The sequence below is a fragment of the Ambystoma mexicanum genome, chromosome 4q (assembly GCF_040938575.1).
Source record: "Ambystoma mexicanum isolate Mex_15411 chromosome 4q, UKY_AmexF1_1, whole genome shotgun sequence".
Lineage (NCBI taxonomy): Eukaryota > Metazoa > Chordata > Amphibia > Caudata > Ambystomatidae > Ambystoma > Ambystoma mexicanum.
The window spans coordinates 684274408-684288593 of record NC_090928.1 but is presented as its reverse complement, the minus strand read 5'-3'; positions in this window follow the sequence as shown (position 1 = coordinate 684288593).

The following is a 14186-nucleotide window of genomic DNA, read 5'->3' as shown; positions in this document are numbered from 1 at the left end:
GGCATCCAGGGTCTCCAGGGTGAACTGCACCCATATATTCTCCTGGGAGGCTGAGGTATTTATAAACTCACCCCCCTGCCTTCCATGTACTAGATCCTGTAGCCTGCCTCTTACATGCAGTTAGATGGCCTCTCCTTGGTGAGGCCCTGCGGCAAACGAGTCTTGTCTGCACGACCACCGCCCCAATCCACCCCCCGCCCTATCAAAGGCAGTTCGCACCGGGGTACTTGTGCTGGCAAGTGGAGCTGTCAGGGAGCGATAAAGGCCAAGAGGTGCCAAATAGCATGTACACTTCAAAGTGGTCTATAGAGCATGGGTTGTTGTTCCCATGTCTACCTCCAGACCCCGTGTCTCCTGCCAAGCATCCCCCCTCACGCTGAACGCCCCCCTGCAATCCACATAAGTGTGTCTCCATTCACGAGTCTTCCTGTGTCTTGTCTGCACGACCACCGCCCCAATCCACCCCCCACCCTATCAAAGGCAGTTCGCACCGGGGTACTTGTGCTGGCAAGTGGAGCTGTCAGGGAGCGATAAAGGCCAAGAGGTGCCAAATACCATGTACACTTCAAAGTGGTCTATAGAGCATGGGTTGTTGTTCCCATGTCTACCTCCAGACCCCGTGTCTCCTGCCAAGCATCCCCCCTCACGCTGGACGCCCCCCTGCAAACCGCATAATGCCACGACATATACACGTCATTCACAAACACACCCCTGTTTCGAATTCTTTATAACCCACTTCATATTTCTAATGAGAACTTCTTTGCGCTTTGCTAGTCAACCCGTGAAGGTGCTGGTTATCTGCTCTTCGTCTCTGTGAACTTCCGTGACCACTTCGAGGAAACTCGTCAGTTTGCAACCTGTGAACTGCTCCCTGTTCTACGACAAGAAACTACTCTGATCCCTGCATCTAACTGTTTGTTCGTCAAGGTAAGGCCATGTACCATAATCATTTTGCGTCCAATTTCTTTTCGTTCAAGACAGTACATGCAAGGAACTAGTCACATGTTCTGAGTTTAGTGAAATTATTTTTCTATTTTTTTAAAGTTATTCAAATACTTATCCGCATGTGAATAACGTGTATAGTTCCAAGAACCAAAACGAACCTTGCATTGAACCTTTTATGTGTCATTTTATTTTTTAACACATTGGTATTCATAGAGAATTGTTGATCTTTACTTTTCAGAACTTTCCACAATGCCTGCCTGTTCCATTGGCGGTTGCCCTTCGAAGACTCATAGTAAATCTGAAGGTACTATAATGCATGTTTTCCCTAAGACAATAGATCAGATAAGAGAATGGGTCCGATATTGCGGATATCCACCGTCTGAGCTTGAAAGTAGAGTCCTAGAAGTCTTTGCGGACAAGAGGGGTGATCGATACCGCATCTGCAGCAGGCACTTTAACTCTGACATGTACTCCACATCATTGCTAATAAAGAAGAACACACCGCGAGCGAAGCGAAAATTGCTCTCAACCGCTATTCCCACTCTATTCGTCCACATCCCTCCACTGGTGAGTCAAGTTTACGTATTTATCTCTCGGCCTTGCGGTAGTGTGTAGCATTAGCTAACAATAATTTCCCCATTTATGTATCCACTCAATATGAAGGCGGAAGATTCTCCATCCGTGTCGTTATTGCAGTCATCAGCCACTTCAAGCGCCTATCGGGTAATCTTACTTAGCTATTCTGCCACTGACTTGTTTTAGGCATGTAAATCAATAGTTTTAATTTATCGTGTGATTATTTTACCTAATGGTACACCCTTGTACTCGTCCTCTAGTCTTTGTTTTCAGTTATAATTATTGTTATCCAAAATAATGCAAGTACTGTCTTTCAGGGAGATGCTGAGGAGTCCAACGCATTGATGACAACCGTTGATGTCTCTCAGATGCTCGAGGTACGTTTCCGGACAGTTCCATCGATGGAGATCATCAGATCTTGCATTCTTGTAGCGTGATTGTTACACACAATGTTTCTTTCGTTTTTAGCCATTGATATGTCCTTCTGTCGTCGCCCTCCTATGTGTCTTCTTTTTTCAATATTGTGTTCATTACTAATGAAAGTCCTATGTCTCAGGGAGTCGATGGAGCATTAGTCCAAGAAGAAGGGGGAGCATGCAGTTACGGGTCGGCGCAACAGCTTGCAGAAGTGTGCACCGCAGTTACATCGTCCCTTGATGTTCTTATGCATTTCGAGGTATGGATACTGACAGTTCGATCAAGCAAAATCATATGACGTGATTACATCCGCTATACTTCCTTCTTTATTAACGCAAGTACTATGTTTCAGGGAGATGACGGAGCTTCTTCTACAAGAACATCACCCCTAGTAGTTGATGCAGATCTCTGGGTGGTGACACTTCCAACGATCAAGCAAATCGAATCATATTTAGATATCCATTATTTATTTTAGACAACTGATCATTTGTGCAGGTCTATTTAGATGAGCCGTTGACGCCTGCACAAAGTTTATGTTCTTTTTAACAAAATAGAAAACCATACTAATGCAATTACTGTGTTTCAGGGAGTTACTGAAGCATCATCTTCAATAATATCATCAATGGAAGTCTATGAGGAGCCCGAGGTGTGGATCTTGACAGTTCCATCTAACTAGATCAACAATGCGTGAATAATTGTTGTTTGAATGTTCTACACAAAGCGTTCATTCATGTTTTGCTATTGAGATGTACGTGGGTATTGGTCCCCAAGTACATTTTGTGTTTTCAATATTATTATACATACTAATGAAAGTTCTATGTTTCAGGGAGTCGATGGAGCGTCAGTCCGTGATGGATGTGCTTATCATGAAAATATAGTCGTTGCAGCGCAAGTGGAAGTGGAGACATGCACACACGAGTCGGAGCAACAGCGTCCCGATGTTGAAGTTCGAGGCAAGAAAGTTTCAAAGAAAAGGAAGCAAAAGAAGGTTAGTGTCCTGGTCACTATATTATGTTGTTTTTCACTGTTAATAGTTCAATACTGTAAATTGTGTTTAAACTGAACATCCCTTTTCCAATCTGTCCTCTAGTTGCGAGTGGGTGTACGAACTAGATCTACACAGACAGTGAAGCGAACGAGAGATGTTGCTTGTCAAACCTTTTGGCAGGGACTTGAGACTGGAGATGCATCGTGCCAATGGGAAAAATATGAAGTGATTGATAACGGAGCTATACCACATCCAGCCATTGATAGTGAATGTCCTCCTGGTAGTTCGGATGCAGTCGGAGATCAATTCACAGAATCCACACCCGCAAAAACTAAGACCGCGAGAAAGTTGAAGAAATTGTTTTATTCACCCATCGCCGGAGAAAGAACAGATGTTGCAATGGAAGAGAATGAAGTGGACGACAATGAAACACCATCAATATCAGTGAACATAGCGGAAGACGATATCAGAGATTCTACCTTTCATGTGAGTGACATGTCCTCAACGTTACAGGCCGAACCAGCTGGGATGCAGAGTGACAGTATAAGGAAAGAGGCCAAATTCATTGTATTCGATAGTTGTTTGATTGATATTATTATTCGGATGAAATGTGGGCATTCGGTTGGTGGGGAAGTATGTGGGGAGCCATTGATTAATGTGACTCGTGCAATTCGAGGCACTAACCTTAAAATACATGCCACCTGTACAAAATATCATCCTTTCTCATGGTCTGCACAACCCATGCTGGGGCAACTGCCAGCAGGCAATCTACTTTGTGCAGCGGCTGCACTTTTTAGTGGTTCAAGTTTTAAAAAGTTAGAGTCTTTCTTTCAGTTTGTGGGAATCCATTTCATTGCGAAAACTCAGTTCTACAAATACCAAACCGATTATCTATTTCCAGCCATTAGCGAAGCTTGGAGAATGGAAAAAATGTCTATTGATAGTACATTCGCGGGCAAACGGTTCAGGCTAGCCGGTGATGGACAGTGCGACAGCCCAGGATTTTCAGCCAAGTACTGCACCTACCACTTTCAGGACATGGAAAGTAAGAAAATTGTGAGTTTGGTGGTCGTGCAGGTGTCACAAAGTACATCCTCAGTGGCCATGGAGAAAGTTGGCTTTGTAGCATCATTGCAAGAACTACAATCGCGGGGAATGGTGATCGACCTGATAGCCACGGACAGACACGTTTCAATTGCCAAGACAATGAGAGAAGAGTACAAAAATATAAATCACCAATTTGACGTTTGGCATCTTGCAAAAACAATCAATAAAAAAATGTCGGCTGCAGGTAAAAAAAAAGATATGCAAGGTATTTCACAGTGGTCCAAGTCAATCAGCAACCATCTTTGGTGGAGCTCAAAAACATGTGGAGGGTCGTTGGAAATTCTACTGGAAAAATGGCGGTCAGTAATGCTACACTGTAGCAACGTTCAACGCTGGACCACAAACCAACATTTCCACAATTGTGAACATGGCCATTTGTCCACAGAGGAGGCACGGAAGAAGAAGTGGTTGATTCCTTCATCACCCACTCACAAAGCCATTGAAAAGATTGTATTTGATAAAACCATAACAAGAGATTTGAGGGGACTCACGGAATTCTGCCACACAGGAGATTTGGAGGTGTTCCACAATATGTGCCTAAAGTACAGGCCAAAACGATTGCATTTTGGCATGGAGGGCATGATAAATCGGACTCTTCTAGCGGTCTTGGCACATAACCATAATGTTGGCCGTCAACGAAGTAGGACGACCGGAACTTTAGGGACGCTTCGCTACAATAAGGCCTTCACTAAAAGAAGTAAACAATGGGTGATCAAACCAGTGTTTCAGGATATGCAATATGAGTTTATTGAGAGACTTATTGTTGATGTCCTAGATAGGCACATACATGGAGTTGTGAATGAACCTGTGCAGGGGACAACTGCATTGCCACCCAACATTGCCTCTGTTCCATGTCCACCTAAAGAAGAGCTCATTGAGAAATACACATCACGGTTTAAATGATTGTAATTTGATTGTCTGTTCTCTCGAGTCTCCTCATGTCGCAGGCCCATGGAATATGTGTATCTATGTAATGTGTAAATAAAAGTGATTGCTCAGTGTACATGCAATGTGTCTCTCCACCGTTGCCCCTCCCTTCACCGTGCAGTTGTGCGAACCACCCGGGTGTCACCTGTGACTTTGCTCTGGAGTCTCCTCATGTTGCAGGCCCATTGAATATGTGTAGCTATGTATTGTGTAAATAAAAGTGATTGCTCAATGTACATGCAATGTGTCTATCCAACCTTGTTCATTTGCGCATTAAATTAAACCAAACAGTAATATAAATCATTTTTCAAAAAATATAGAATGTCTCCGTGTTTATGGTTCTCTGGGGCTGCAAATGCACGCAGACAAAATGCAAAGATGGAGTGTAAATTTCAAGTCCTGTGAGATGGCCTTACACTGAATGTAGCTAACTAGGAATGTGTGCTCGTTCAAAGTGAAGGTCAGCTGCTTTGATTTTTTGCTCGGGTGCCGGAATGGCCCACGACTCAGTATAAGGTTCTATTGTTATTTGACCTTGACAGGCCGGGACCATCCCGAAAGACTTCTTTTTGGGGGTGTGGGGCAATAACGTAAGAAACGATAATGAATATAATTTCAGAAACGAAAGCCATTTAATGTTCGTTCATTAGAAGAAATAACGTCGGCATAGAAGGAGTGGTATTTCGGGGCTGCCCTACGCACAGACACAATGGAAAATGCAAATATAATGTAAGTAACTCTTTAGATGAGTTTATACCGCAATTTAATTACTATACAGAAGCTTTAAAGACGGGTTAAGTTGTACTTGTTTGTTCTATGTGGCATATTGTTTTGTACCGCGCACTATCTTGAGGAGAACCATCTCCTTTTACGGAAGCACCTCAAAACCTTCCTCTTTGCTTCTGCTTTCTCTCTCCCTCTCCCCTGCTACAACTGGTCCACTGTCTGCGACCTCGGTCCTGGGCCCTTCCACTCTCCACCTGCACTGCCTCCCTGTCAACCCCTGCACTGGGGGACTGTCTCAGTATCCTACAGCCCCCCCTTGACGTATAATACCCAGTTGCACTGTCCTAGCTATGAAATAATTTCCCGACCTAATATATAAAATGAATAATTTTAATAAAGATCTGATGGTGAGACTACTTTCATTTTTTATGTTTTTAAACAGGTACATCCTTCATTATTGTATGTGTCACGAGTACCAAACACCGGCGGATGGCTTTTATAACCGCCAGTTGCTTCTCCGCGTGAACAATGTTACCACCCTGACCATTTTATGGGACGATCGCCAAGTACAAGTATGCCCTTACGCGGTACTAACGGCTAGATGCAACATACAGACCGTTGTGGTGGCCTAGTGCCTCGTTGTTGGAACATCCATGCGATTATCAGTGCGACCGAAGAGCTTATTTTATCGTAAACCAACACCCTGTGTACTGCACACGAACATCGCTTGCCTCAAGATGAACTATTTTGGATCGAGAGCAAAGAAAAATGCAAATCGCAGAATATTCTCTAAACATTTGATGTCCAATAAATGTACTTTGCCAAATGGACAATCTTGCCGTTTGCTTTTAAACCACAGTTTCATATTCCGAATTGTGGCGCTGTATCGTGAGATGATCTAAGACCCTGTGTACAGCAAAGGAACATCGCGCGCCTCAAAACAAACTTTTTGGAACGTGAGCAAATAAAAATGCAAATCGCTGAATATTCTCTAAACATTTGATGTCAAATAAATGTACTTTACCAAATTTACAATCTTGCGGTTTGATTTAAAAGTACAGTTTCATATTCCGAATTGTGGCGCGACGTGTTGTGAGCTAATCTGTGTTGGTTTCCGGGTTCTGTGTGTAGTCGCGTAGAAGACGCCTGGGCGCGTTTGCCTACGCAGCACAGTCACGTCACGGATAGAGGCGGGGAATATGAATGTTTTGATAAAGTCTGTTTCAGGGGCGGGGGATTTGATTTAGTGCCGCAAAAGCAGGTGAGCCAGGGCGATGGGGGGAAATGATAGGATTATCAGAAAATGGCGGCTGATTTTGAGTGCGTTAATGGACGAAAAGTCGGGTAAGGTCCATAGGAAAGTTTTCTACGATCTACCGATTTATGCTTAAAAACACATGGCCGAACCGTAGGGACAATAAAAAAAAGTCCCGGAACTATCCTTTAAGGTTATGGGTTAGGTCTTGATGGTTTTAGCCTAATTCCTCTAAAAACCTCTAAGCATTCCTTAAACTTGTTTGTCAAGATAACAGAACTTCCATCTAAACAGAAACGATTGAGGTCAACGTATAAAGATTTTGAAGGCGGTTTAAAATTTTTATCAAGGATCATTAGCTTTTTATTCAAATAAATAGGGTCAAGGGATTGTATCCCTCGCTCGACTCCAATAAATGAAATTGGTACACAATTCGGAAGGTGCAGGGTTTGCTTCCATATTATTCCCTCCAATTTATCTAATGAATGGCATCTTGGTAAAGGTAAAATCTCCAACTCATACAATAACGCTGGGATAATGTTCCCTTTATAAAAGCTTATAAGTGGGCGCAGTGTAAAAGACAGAATTTTACATAGATTTCACGCAATTGTCCTGCCAACTAAATTGTTTTGGTATGCAACCTTTACATAATTAGCTTAGGCCTCATCGATGAATGTAGCGGAAACCCTAAATATATAACATGATCAGATATACTCATCCGTACGCCATTTAGGTATCACTTATGGTTTATAGTCATAATGTCGACAAAAAAATGTCGACAGACAAAAATGTCGAAAAAATAATGTCGAAAATAATAATGTCGACATTCTATACTTTTAATGTAAAAAGTCATAATGTCGAAAAAAAAATGTCGACATTTTTTTTTCGACAATATGACTATAAACCCTTAACACTATCAACACCTCACCCAACACCCTCCTGCAACCCCCCCACACCCCACACCACCACCCTCCCACCCCTCATATGCAACACATTCTAATTATTTATATATTTATTTATTTATTTTTTCAATAAATAAATAACCAACAAAAAGTATCATTTACTATGGGGGGGTCCCCCCCCAACCCCCCCTCACCCAACACCCCCCTGCCACCCCACCACACCCCCTAACCACCCTCTCACCCCTCATACTCAACACAATCTAATTATTTATTTATTTATTTATTTATTTTTTCAATAAATAAATAACCAAAAAGAGTCTAATTTACTATGGGGGGGGGTCCCCCCCCAACCCCCCCTCACCCAACACCCCCCTTACACCCCCCCACACCCCCCCCAACCACCCTCTCACCCTCATTCCCAACACATAGTAATTATATATTTATTTATTTATTTATTATTCAATAAATAAATAAACAAATAAATAAAAAGAATATCATTTACTATGGGGATGTCCCCCCCAACCCCTCTCACCCAATACCCCCTGCCACCCCCCACCCCTCATACTCAACACATACAACACAACAATAAATATATATTTATTTATTTATACAACATTTCGAAAAAATGTCGACATTAATGTAAAATGTCGACATTTTTGTATGTCGACATTATTGATTTTCGACATTAATTTGTCGACATTTTGACTGTCGACATTATTGATGTCGACATTATGACTGCACACCATCACTTATATTTACACATACTTCTGCCCTTCTTGCTAACCATAACAAAAGATTGAAAAATAAATATATATTGTGAAATACAATCAATAGTCGCTGAAAACCTATACGACTGGGACTATGCCATGAAAAAAAGGCTGTGAGGGCAAAAAAGCAAGAAAGAAATAAGTATTCCCTTTCAAACCACAATATAAGTGAAAACATTAATACAATAACATGTTTAATTACCTATTTCACTCTGTCCACTCAATAACAAAGACTAATAACCTTAAATTGAAAATCCTGAATGAGTGTCTGTTCACAACCCTTCAGTGACGATTCACAATACAATACACAACTATTTCGAGGGACAAACTAATTAAATGTTCCACAAGAGCACCCCTCCCCTCAATCCCCCAGAGCAGGTTATGGGGGTTCACACTGGTTAAAAAGTCCCTCTCTGTGTGAGAGGTGCTCAATATGTCTATTTACATCACAAGCAACAGAATTACAAGTGGGGTTACACAACACATAGATCCACAATGCATTTGCTAATACTAACACAGCCGGGGCGCTATGTAGCATCAAGTGCCTATGCAATTACATACATGTAGGAGTGATGGCAAGAGAGGTCAGATTTCGAATTCGAGAACAGAGAAGTGAAGAACTTTATGGTGAATAATCATGGCCCAGGAGGCCTATGGTGAAGTATGCTGAAGAGAGTAAAAATGAACCACTGACAGAGTAATTATGATAGTGACGTTGAGACTCATGCAGGAATGGGCCAAGCTTTTGAATGTGGCCATTATGATCACACGATTGGAAAAGCACTACTTGCATGAAACACGTCAATACATATTCACTTCAGAGTGCCGGGAGCAAAGGCGGTGTGGCCAGGTAGAAAGGTCTGGAGGTTAGGGTTGGACATGGCTGGGGAAAAAGTACAGATTGGAGGGGACCAAAAAGAAGACTCCATTTTGAGCAAGACAACAGTCACAATTTGTATATCATGGTGCATTGGAGTTTGCATGATTTACTTTAGATATGGGTATAGGTATAGATAGATAGCTGTGTTGCAAGGGTCGGTGGCACATCACTTATATGTCCTTGTATCAAGAGTCAGATGATGGTGAAGATGGGAGCATGAACAATGTGGCCTTCATGGACGATTCCTGGAGCATTGAAAATTGGTTGGTTTCAAGTGGTTTCCGGAGATGGAGGTGGTCTTCAGGAAACCGCAGATTCGCTGGGAAGGAATTGCATAATTTCGAACCCATATGCATTAACATTTGTTCTCCAGCTCATGCTTTTTTCGGGTTGGTTGTGTGGAGTTGGCCTGATCCAATGGTCCACTGGGGTGTGTTTTTTTTATCATATAGAAAACAGGGATATGTGGCAAACACCTCACATTGCCCTGTGCACTATGCACACTATTTTAAGGGTTACTCTATTTTATAAACCCATTCACTGGTTTCAGCACTACTGTGATGTTATCCTGTTACCATGCAAACCAGTTCTGAACCAACTGCAGTTCCATTAAGGTATTTCTGGGGTTTCGACTTTGTGGCATAATTTGAGGAATGAAGATGATAGTGGTACTTTTGATATGATGTGATATGATATGATGTGGCACTTATAACACACCTGTACACAAGTGTTCCTAGGTGCAACAGGACGAGGAGGGGGAAACAAAGGGAGGACAAAATAACGATCTTACTATGCCTTGTGTCATTCAGATTGTGCAAGTACATGGAAGATTGAAGGGGAGAGTGCCACGGGGGTTGGGAAGGGGGAGTGCAGTTAACTCACACGCGCAGCCTGCAGGCGACTCATAAATGCAGAGAGAAGGGACTGTAGAGTTGCAGCAGATACAGACCCTTAAATGCTGGGGAGCCTGGAGGCAGTGCAAGGGCAAATGGACATGCAGGAGTCTGGCCCGAGTTCAGAGGGGGACCAGTGCACGGAGCAGTCAGGTGTATCAGCTGGGGAGAGTGAAAAGGAAGGTCTTGAGTTGCTACCTGATGTGGTTCTGCTCAAGTTTGAGAGAGGCAGGGAGGCTGTTCCAGTGGGAGACCCCAGCCAAGGAGATAGATCTTCCCCCAACTCTGCTTGGAGAAGCGTATGATGCTCAGAGAGTTGGAGGTGGATGATTGGAGAGCTCGAGAAGGAAGATGTTTTGGAAGAAAAAATTGGAGGTAGAGCAGTCACAGGCCCCAGAAAGCCTTGTGGACCCTGCAGAGGGTTTTGAACTTGATCCTTGCAGCCAAAGGGAGCCAGCGAAGATATTTCATAGCTGGGGAGATATGATCCCTGGGCTTGAGGCCAATGACAAGGCTTGCAGTCCTGTTCTGGATAGGTTTTTTTTTATTGATATAGCTGACGTTAATCAACTTTTCAATATTAAGATACAAAAAAAGTAAAAATAATCCATACATAGAAACAAATACTAATACAATACAAATACTAACGCATCAAAAATAACACTTCAACATATAAACTCATGCAATTTCTATGTTAAACAGATTTTTGCCTGTTTCAACATTGATTCACACATATAACTGTTCTTATAGTCATATGGTCTAATAAGTAAGGTGTTTGTTCAGAAATAAACTATGTTCATTACCACATAAATTTATCATCATACATCAAGCTTGGCTTCATCAAGATTTAGCTCATGTAAGAATGCAATGGCTCTTGTTGTTACAGCCATAGAGATACCAGAGTAAATTGTTCTCAGCAATGTGTCAGATGTAGAGACACCAAATGGTTCCATTGTTTGTTTGAAATATTTCACTCAGAGATTAAGGAGTGCATCACAATCAGTCAACAGATGTTTTATTGTCTCTACTTTCTCTTGTTGGTTACAAAACCAACAGTTCTTTAGTTCTTGCTTAATGAGTCTCCGACGAGCCATCACTTGTCTTGTTGGCCAAAGATTAAATCGAAGTCGGAGTAAGTCATTCCGATATTGAATGGATGGAGACTTGATCAGGTAGCGCTCTGGATAACTATGCTTTTTTATCGTCATTAGATCTCGGTCAAAGTCACAGTATTCAGTGCATTTTACTCTTGTAATTTCCCAATCCATAGCAAATATTCTGGTTTTTATCTGCATTGGATTTTGAAAAAGTGTAGATAGAGTTGCTTCTATTAATGCCAGAATTTGAATGACTTGATTACGCCATTTACCTATGAATTTGTCTTTGGATGAGAAAATATAAACTGCCAGTGTTCCCATTACTGTGCCAGAATTCAAAGCTAATAGACATGTTATAAACATTGCTACACATATCCATATATACCTCATCTGAAGAGATATCAACCCCAATTCATATCTAATTAAAGGCAATGGTGTGGACGCTGGAAGATGGAGAACTCCCCGCCAATACTTCCCCTCAATATCAATATGGGTCGTATTTCTGAGGAATACAGTAAAATAGGCGATACTTTTTGATAATAATAGCATTGGAGTGATAATAAACTTCCCAATCTTCCTCTGCATAATCTTAGTTTGATGGATAAATGCTGTTACTTTATCCTGTTTCATCTGTTTAAATACAGAGTTTTGGTTTTGTGTTAGAATTTGGGCCCCCAAATATGAATAATGCTGTACCACTTGAAGTTTATGACCTGTGAGATTTTATGCATAGGATTTTTTATGATCTTTTGGGTCACATTAAACATCATGATCATTGTCTTGTCAAGATTTATGTTTAAATAGTTAGCTTTAGTATAAACTATCACTGCATCCAAAGCCTTCTGCAGGCCCATAGGTGTTTTGGACATGATAACCAAATTGTCAGCATACATCAAAAATGGGATACCCTTGTTTGCTAATTTCGGTGGATCTTTACAGATGTCTCTGAACACTTTCCCCACATCTGAAATAAAAAATTAAATAAGGCTGCCGCAAGCATATAGCCCTGTCTCAATCCTCTGAATGTCATAATAGATTGAGTCGGTTTTCCATCAGCTGTTAGTCTTATTTGTATAGCGTTATCTGTGTGCAGATCGTTGATAAAATGTACAATATATTTTTTGCATCCTTGTTGAGTTAATTTTTTTTATTAATAACTCCCATGAGACAGAGTCAAACGCTGCTCGCAGATCTATATTGGTCATATATAACAGCTTCTTGTTGGCTCTATGATGTTCAATTATTGCCGTTAGCATCAAGAGATTAACACATGTTCCCATCCCGGAAATAAACACGGTTTGGAGCGGATCTCTAGCACCTGATTGCAACGTCCATTGTGAAAAATCTCTGAGTACAAATCTCGAGAAGAGCTTGCCTGATACATCTAAAAATAAAATTGGTCTGTAATTACTTGGCAATTTTCTGTCACCTTTTTAAAAGATCGGGATGATTATACCCGACTTCCATGTAGCTGGTATTGCGTTGGTGGTGTGACCTGCTTGAAGATAAGAGTTAAAATGTTAGACCATTGGACAGGATTTTGTTTAAAGACAAAATTGTTCATGCCATCGGGACCCGGCGCTCGCGAGTAGGAGAGTTTGTCTATAAAAAATAATACATCCTCTTCTTCAATTCTGAGCCCTTCATAATTTGAACATTTTCTAGGCACTGGACTCATATTAGACTCTTCCTTCTGGTACATTTTACTAAAGTATGTCACCCATTCTGTTACATTAACCCCATTTAGTTGTACTGCTTTTTGTGTAACATTATTACTAATGTTAATCAAGGCCCATATCTGGCCCGTGTTTTTATTAAGGCTACTTCTCAACATGGCTTCTCCATCTGTTTGTAGCATGTGTCTATGATGGGCTCTTAGCCAGTTTTTGTACTAGCAATTTAACGATTTCAATTTCCCACGTTTATTCAAACAATTTGAATTCAAAATCAGTCTTCTATCTTTCCTTAATAATGTTTTTTTTGCTTGTACCAAGACATCATATTCATGACACGGTTTGGAAAAGTCTAAATTGCACTCCCTGTATGGCACACAATAAAGATGGAGAAACGATGTATAATCACTTGATGCCTCTTGACCATCATTATAACTAGTTTCAATGTTTTTGTAAAAATCAGACAAAGTGAACATATTCCACTTCAGTCTAGTGCAGGCATTATTTACCATAAGAGAATGTGAGAAAATGTGAGTCTCTCCTTGATCAACCAAATCTGCTAAGTATCATTTCAAGTTCAAGATGTTAAGATCACTATATGGCTGTGGATAAATATGTAAACTCACAGCCCTATTAAATGTGTTGGGATCAAGAAAGACATAATCATTTATTGAGGTACAAACCCCTCTTTTCCAGGTTGCATTAGAAGTGTCTCCAGATAAAGATCCATTACACATCACCAGCTTTCGATCTTTAACCAAACGCATTCACCTGAAACAGGTTAAATTGAATCTCTTGTTGTTAACTGGTAAGAGTTGCAAATGTATGTCCCCCAACACAATCACAGTCGTATCTCCTGGGATTCTGAAATGGCATTTATCAATAACTCCAATTCTAAAAAAAATGCATCATGAGAAATTCCCATTGGGTTTCTGTATAGATTGAGAATAGCCATTCTTCCCCCAGAAATTCCAACTTTACCAATTGTAAACAGCGGTTCAGGGCTAACCAGGGAGAAAGATGCCACCTCTTA